We start from the raw sequence: 8,525 nt of genomic DNA on the forward strand, positions 1-8,525 counted from the left end.
GAGCATATTTTCCAAGGAGATACATGCAGGAAGGGGTCAGTTCCTGAACTTCTGTCAAGCTGTTTTCATTATTACATCCTGGTTGATTGCAGGGGCTCAATAAATAATTGTTGATTGAATCAACGAATTAGACACACACCTTACACTGGCCATTAGCACATAAAACCTTACTTTGGTTCTCAAGTGGAACAAAAGGCCAGGCCAGCCCTGCCAGTTCTACTTGGGCTGAATGAAACCTCATGCCCCAAGAAAGAAGTGACTTAGAAAAATATAGTTCATTACCATAACATTCATATTGCAACTTTTTGAGTGAATTAATTATCCCAGCCAACATGATCTCCATTGGGGGTGGGGACCAGTAGAGCCTTTGCATGTTAAACATTTATAACGGGTTTTGTGGGGTGGAGCTTAGAGCATGGTAGTGCCCTTCTATTAAAACCTTCTTTATGGAAAAGCTAAGCTCTTCTGATCAAACATTTTCGTCAATTCATATGTGTGCTTCTTCCGGAGGTGTTTGCATTGTTTTGTGTCCCCTACTAAGCAGATTTCTGACATTAAGGAGCACGTTGGAAAGGCTCCTGGAGTCTTGGAAGATGAGCTACTGCTGCCTACTGTGTCCTCATTACAGCAGGGCCTGGTTAGCACCCCTATGATGTTCCCTAGGCCCTAGCAGCCCTGGGTACATCATGTGGCTCTTTCTGTCGCCAGCTTTGGACAGAGAAGCCAATTCATCTGCTGCCTTTGAACTGGTTATCTGGGCAATAATAACCAACTAGAATGTAATTCAGAAGGGGCTGATTCCTTTAAATGCAAAGGTCTTGAGGTAGGAGCAGGTTAGCAGATTTAATGACCATCAATAAGGCCACAACATCTGGAGCCTAGTAGTGGCCAGGAAAGTGGTAGGAGACCAGGTCCCAGAGGAAGCCAGTGTAGGCTCATGTAGGGCTTTACAAGTAGGTCTAGGTATAAAAGTCTTGGGACTGGATGAGCTCACCTAGGTAAGTGTGTGTACAGTAGACAAGAGGCTCAAGGTGTGCTCTAGTGCATTCCAAAGTTTAGGATAGGGAGAAAGGAGGAGGAGTCAGAAAGGAGACAGAGAAAGAGTGGTCAATGAGATGGGAAGTATGGAAGTGTGTCACATGCTGCTGAGACGCTGAGCCCGATGAGATGGAGCACAGGTCATTGTGTTTGACAACATGGAAGCTGCTGGTGACCTAGAAGAGAATAATTTCAGTGGAGTGGATGAGACTGGAAGCCTGATTGGAAAGAGATCTGGAAAGATTAGGAGAAGAGAGAGTGTGGAGATAGCAAGCCTAGACATATAGTTATGCATCCATTAATGACATGGATTCGTTCTGAGAGATGCTTCGTTAGGCAATTTTGTCATTATGCAAACCTAGATGGTACAGCCTATTACACACCTAGGCCATATGGTATAGCCTATGGCTCCTAAGCTCCAAATCTGTACAACATGTGACTGTACTAAATACTGTAGGCAACTGTAACACAATGGTAAGAATTTGTGTATCTACACATATCTAAACATGGAAAAAGTAATGTGTTGCACTATGCCATTACAAAGGCTACTATGTCATGACAGCTATGATATCACTAGGCTATAGAAATTTTTTAGCTCCATTATAAGCTTATGGGACTACCATTGTACATGTGGTCCCTCATTGACCAAAACATTGTTATGCGGCACGTGACTGTATTTTATTTTAGCTTAATTATAGAATGGAGTAGGGAAATGGAGTGGTAGCTGGAGGCAGCGATGGGGTCAAGAGTGATTGTTAAAGGTGGGCGACAGTTTGAGATGTTTCTATACAGATGGTACTTCCCAGTTGAAAGGGAAAAATTAGTGATGGTAGGAGGGGTATCTTTGAGGAGGTAAGAGCTGATGGGATTTCAGGGTGCAAGAGAAAGAGTTGGCCTTAGAGAGCCAATTCTTTCTGTGGGAGGGTCTGTGCAAGGGAGGGTAGAGATGTAGAGAGGTGAGGATAGTTGGAGGTAGGCTTATGTGTGGTTTCACTTCTGATGACTTCAGTCATCTTAGTGAATGAGAAGTAAGGCTGTGAGCTGAGAGTGAGGAGTGAGGAGGGAAGTTTTCTACCTTATTCTACTTTATTGAATAGTCAAGAATTTTAATTTGAAAGTTGTCCTTGGCCGGGTGTGGTGACTCGCCTGTAATCTCAGCACTTTGGGAGGCCGAGGCAGGCAGATCACTTGAGGTCAGGAGTTCCAGACCAGCCTGGACAACATGGTGAAACACTGTCTCTATTAAAAATACAAAAATTAGCTGAGGGTGGTGGCGGGCACCTGTAATCCCAGCTACTTGTGAGGCTGAGGCAGGAGAATTGCTTAAATCAGGGAGGCAGAGGTTGCAGTGAGCTGAGATCACGCTATTGTACTCTAGCTGGGCGACAGAGTGAGATTGTGTTTCAAAAAACAAAAACAAAAACAAACAACAACAACAAAAGAAACAAAAATAAAAGTTGTCTTTGCAGATTTTTCTTTTAGAAACATCAGTAAACAGTATAACATATGTACATGACTTTTCAAGCACAACTTTTATGGGGACTCAGCAATTTCAGGCATGCATGGTCTTTAGGGATGTTCTCTTCATAATCAAAGCACCATGCACTGGCCCCAGCTGACTACAGACAGTTTTCAAACTGAAATCTACCCCTTGCCCCCAAGGGAAACATCAAACAGGGTCTTGTTTACATTGTAACATTAATTTAAAAATTCTTGTTTGTTCTCTGGTCTATGACCATTTTGCTTTTTTGGATATTTATGGCATGCATTTCATTCATTTCAATTTCATTTCAGAAATCCTAATATGAGAAGTGACTGTGAATCCCAGTATTTGTGTCCCATTCTCTTACATATTTAAAAAATTCTCATTCAATTGACTCTTCAGTGGATATCCTTGACTTGTTTTTCTGAATATAGTGGTTGTCAAACTTGAAAGTGCATCAGAATCCCCTAGAGGATTGTTAAAACCCAGGGTGCCAGCCAGGCCCCTACTCCCAAAGTGTCTGAATCTGTAGGTCTGGGATGGAGCCTGAGAAATTGCATTTCCACCAAGTTCCCAGATGATGCTGATGCTGCTGGTCTGGGGACCGCACTTTGAGAACACTGCCTTAATCCATTCTATAATTTCCTCTTTTCTAGTAGTTTTTGAGGGAGGGCCATGCAGCTGCAAGGCTTCTCTCTGGACCCGCAGGAGTGATGGGGAGGGTGATATAGAGGAGAATGGCTCACAAACTTTCTCCACCCCTCTCTCCTGCCCATAGAAGCTCCTTAGCTACCCCTTACAGAGGAGACCCTGGGCTGGGTGGACCTTTGGTTCCCCTGCAGAGAACCTTTGGTTCTCTGCTAATTCTTATGTCTGTCCTTGTCCGAAAGCAGTCATGACTGCAGCTGCCCCAGGGTGCTTTCATCTTTCAAGTCCTGATCTCTCGTGCCCCTTACCACCCTCCTGTCAGCCAAATCGCCTTTCCCTGCTCAGATCCCTGATCTCTGGCTTTCCCCTGTCTGCTGCCAGTTGCTCCCAGCAAGCTTTTGGTACCGGATGGATGGGCCTTCATAATAACCCTGGCAGTCAGCTGTGGGCCAGGGCCTCCCCTTTGAGGCGGGTGTGTCTTTGATTTCTAGACAGATTAGCAGCACACAGAGCAAAGCCCATGTAAAAACCTGGAGTAAAAGGGCCAGCTCTCCACATGACACATGCCTGTAGTACACCGTGACTGGCAGGTAAGGGGAAAATCTATTTGCAGTGCCCAGCAAGCTAGACGCTTGTTCTGAAGAGCCTGCGAGACCTAAAAATACCACAAAGGGTGGGAGGGAGAGAAAGGAAACTTTAGCATGGAATATTTTCAAAAAATTAAAAATAGAAAGGCCTTTGGTAAATGAGAGTCACCAGTTGCTGTTCTGGTCACCACCTATGGGGCTTTTAGGATTCCTAGCAGCCAGCCAGTAGCTGGCGTGGCAGGAACAGTGACATTATTTTGAGAAACAGAGTCAAGCCACCAATAGACAGATGGTAGAGGCAAGTGTGGAGAGATGAAATTGCCACGTGGTGGGCTGAGTTGATTGGGATTGACAATAAACTGGCCTGGGAATTAATGAGATCCAATAGATGTGGGGTTCTTCTCTGATTTGATGAACCACTTTGTCAGGCTTGCTTAACCTTGGTCTCAAATCAGTGAGATTGTGTAGTTTGCAACAGGACCGTGATTCTTCTCCTCTTTTTATTAGGATGCTGAAGTGCTGCCCCAAATCTCTTGTACAGCCTCCTCCTCCCTATCCCTTCCTCCTTCCCCTGCAGCCTTTTCATTCATTCTGAGCTCTGGCAGGTGTTTGGTTTGGTTTCATTCTTACTGCCTTTCTTAGAAAATGCCTGGATTAGTGAAATACACAAATGTCTTCCATATGGATGAGTGGTCCCAATCAAGGACCTCATATATAAATAAATAGATTGGACCCAGCACTAGCAAGATCTTGGGATGAGGGAAGCTGTGATGTGTTAGCAGAGTCTGGAAGGTTTACTTTGTATCTCTATCCAGGTCTGGAAGAAAAATGGTACCTGAAAATGGATCAGACTTATGCAGAGGAGGAAACTGGATTTCTGCTCTCTAAGGGGTTCAACAATTCAACTCATCAGTTGTAGGCACAGTTGGGAAGGGTATAGAACAAGGACATGTGTTCTCAAAAAGGCAATTCCCAGGGGAACCCAGGGTACAAATGTAGACTGCAGGCTCTGGAGGCAATCTGATTTATTTTCCAGTTCCCCTACAACAGATGAAGCGAGAAGACCCTCAATAAATGTTTGTCAAATGAATAAATGGATGGTGGACTAGGTTGGCATTCATGCCAAATGATGGGACTTACTCTCAAGGCTGGGGATTTTTCAGTGAGGAGTACAGCAAACTATCTTAGGGTACTCCAAGGACTGGCTGGTTGTCACCTGAACTGTGCCCAGATTACACATTCCCAGCTGTCAAGTTACCAACTGTGTGCCAGGGGTCAGGGCCACCTCCACCCAAAGAGACAGTTGGCAGGGCCATTGTGTCAGTAATGTCACATACCTGAGCATGACCTTAAGCAGCCCTCACAGTCTGGCCCTGTCCTGTTCAGCTCGTGAGCAAGATTAGGCCTGTGCATGGTTGAAAATTCCTCCTCCTATAGACAAACTAGGTTGATAAATATTATATGTTGCTGAATTTCCATGGCACTGTCTGAGGATTTCAGGCTCTCCATATCATGGATAGTCTTGATGTAAAATGTTGTATCATATAAGATGCACCAAAAACTCCTAGGGGTATATGGAGGTACTTAGATAAACAAACAACCTGGGCAAAAAAAAATAACTCCAACTGAGTTGACTTTGGAGATAGAAGACTTGGGAGGAATTTCTAGCGTTTTTAGAACAGCTTTGTTGTTGGGAATTCAGAAATATAGTATCTTGGGTATAGGTTTTATTTTTAATTTATTTTTGTTGAGACAGAGTCTCACTCTGTCACCCAGGCTGGGGTGCAGTGGTGCGATCTCAGCTCACTGCAACCTCCACCTCCTGGGTTCAAGCAATTCTTGTGCCTCAGCCTCATGAGTAGCTGGGATTACAGGCATGTACCAACACACTCAGCTAATGTTTTGTGTTTTTAGTAGAGATGGGGTTTCGCTATGTTGGTCAGGCTGATCTTAAACTCCTGTCCTCAAGTGATTTACCCGCCTTGGCCTCCCAAAGTGCGGTGATTACAGGCATGAACCACTGCGCCCGGCCGGGTATAGGCTTTAACATGTACACTAAAGATTACAAGGTATCTAATTTAATATATTCAGTATATAAGGTTCAGAGAAGTTAAGTGACTCTTCATGGCTCATCACCAGTTTAAAGCCTCACAATGTTAAAATCAGCTACCTGGGCTTAAAATGGAAGACAATTTCATCAGTCTTTCCATGGTACCATTTTGCAGTTCCTTTTCATGGCAGTTCCTTTTTCATCCATGATTTCAAAAGCATGGATGGTTAAGAACATTAGGGAAGAGAACATTACTGAGTGTACTTTGTGTGCCTTACATGTACTAGGTACTTCATACACATGAGCATGTATCATTCTAAAAATAATCCTTTTAAGTCGGTAGTAAAAGCTAGATTTAGCAGTTAAGGAAACCAAGTTTGAAAGAAGTGGCTAGACTAGCACACCAATTTTAGGCATGTTAATTTGACTACAAAAGCCATGTTTGATTTACATTACCACACACGCACCAGACTGCCAACCAGATTAGCCCAGAGGGCTCAGTAAGATCAGATCTTACTCTTGTCAACTGCTAGAGTATAAGGGCACTGAGTTAAGAGAAGGGAGATACCAACGCGGCCTTAACACATAATAATAGAAGCCTGCACATTCATTCTTTGATAATCAGTGAAGCCATGGCAAAATTAAAATTAGGAAAGTTGCTAGTAAAGAATCACAATGTATAAAACCCAAGACGTGAAACAGTGTTTCCTCTCCCTAAGTCCTTAGCTGCTGCTTTGGACTTTAAGCTCACCTATCAGGTGAGGACAGCTTTTTCAAGTATTGAAAGAGCTCCTATAATGTTTGCGGAATGATTGAATGAAAAAACAAACTTATATTCAGAAGTCCCAGGGTGCAAAACAAGGACCAATAGTTAGAAATTAAAAGAAGGCAGCTTTAAGCTAAAAAGAAATAAGGAGTTTCTAACAAGTGGATTTGGGTGACTGTGGTTGCTTCAGGATGAGCTAAGTTCTTTTTCTCAGACATGCTTAAACAGAGATTTGGAACTACTTTGCGAGTTGGCATTGAATAAATTGTTGGGTTGGCAGATCTCCAGGGGTCTGAAAGCATCTGAGAGTCCATATTTTGTGGCACCAACAGTAAGACAATCAATAGTTGACTGGACTCTGACTTTTCTAACCTGTCATTGTGCAACCCCTCTGGTTAGTTTGCTCATCATTTCCATCAATACTAATGGAAGCTGCAGTGAGCCCGAATCCATCTTCAGTTGGAAACAGATTTAGCTCTCATCTGAGCCAATTCTGGTCTACTACTCAATGCCAAAGAAAGATTTTGCGGGGTGAGACAAAAGGCAAATGAGTATGTATGGTTCTACTTGAGGCACGGACAATTTAAAGAGAAGAGTGGGTGGAAGCCACAAGGAGGCAGGACTGTCTGAGTCCTCTGGAGGTAGTGGCTTCTGCCTGAGAAAGTGGCTCAGCTTAGGTAAACTATGGATGGAGCTATGAAAGGACACAGATGTTATTCAGAAGGTCAGGCCATTACCTCTTTAAGATGCCTTACAATCAAAGACTCTGGTTTTTAATGAGGAGCCATTTAGGAACAGGAGACCTGTTCCCTGCCACTTTTTTTAGGTTAGGGACTTTCTTCCAAGTAATGCATCTATTAAAGTGGAACATCTAATAGATGCAAGTAACACATCTATTAAAGTGAAACATATGCCAATCCTATGACCAGCAATCCACTTCTTGGTGTATACCCAATAGAAATGGGAGTTTTATATCCTCCAAAGGCATGTTTAAGAATATTCATGGTAGTTTTATTTATAATTGCTCCAAACTGGAAACAACCTATTATGTCAATCAACAGTAGAATGTTAACTGAATTGTCATGTAGTCATACCACGTGGTGATGGAAAAGTAGTGACTACTAATATATAAAATAAAATTGATGTGTCTTATAGATGTAGTATTGAGTAAAAGAATTAGATGTCAAAAAATATATACTGTACGATTCCATTTATATGCAGTCCCCAAATTGGCAAAATATTCTATGGTGAGAGAAGTGTGAACAGTAGTTTTCTTTTGAGGAGGGACTATTGACTGAGATGGGGCATGAAGATAATTTTGGTATTACTAGAAATGTTCCATATCTTGATCTGATAGTAAATAAATATAAAAATTTATGAAACTGTGATTTCTTTTTCATTTTAGTATATGTAAGTTATATTTTTATTTTAAAAAGCTAAAAAAATTAAAAAGACATAGTAGTTACTTTCCCGTAAAGACTGGGTTGTATTCTAGATTCTGCCAGGATTCTATGTTAAGGGAAAATATTCTATCCTATTGCTTTGATAAACTGGTCCATCTACAAAAGAAATTATTGGACTGGGACTAGTATAACCACTAATTACAGAAGATACTCAATAAAACATATTATTACAGAGATTTCAAAATGTCCTGAATCAAATTTTGGCTCCCAGACCTAGGTTCTACTTCCAGCTGTACCACTAATTAGTTGTGCATACTTAATCATTTCATTTTTTTGGGGGGGGGGTTCAATTTTCTCATGAATAAAATGGCAAGCCGTTCATTCATTCATTCATTCAATCAACAAATATTTATTGAGTGCCTGCTATGTGCAAGGCATTGAGCTAGATGTGTGTGGGAAACAAATAAATCAAACAGCTTCTTACAGAGTTGAGAGGTTTGACTGAGATAATACATGTAAAATCTCATCGTAACAGGAAAGGCTGCAGTAT

The sequence above is a fragment of the Pongo pygmaeus genome, chromosome X, assembly GCF_028885625.2.
Source record: "Pongo pygmaeus isolate AG05252 chromosome X, NHGRI_mPonPyg2-v2.0_pri, whole genome shotgun sequence".
Lineage (NCBI taxonomy): Eukaryota > Metazoa > Chordata > Mammalia > Primates > Hominidae > Pongo > Pongo pygmaeus.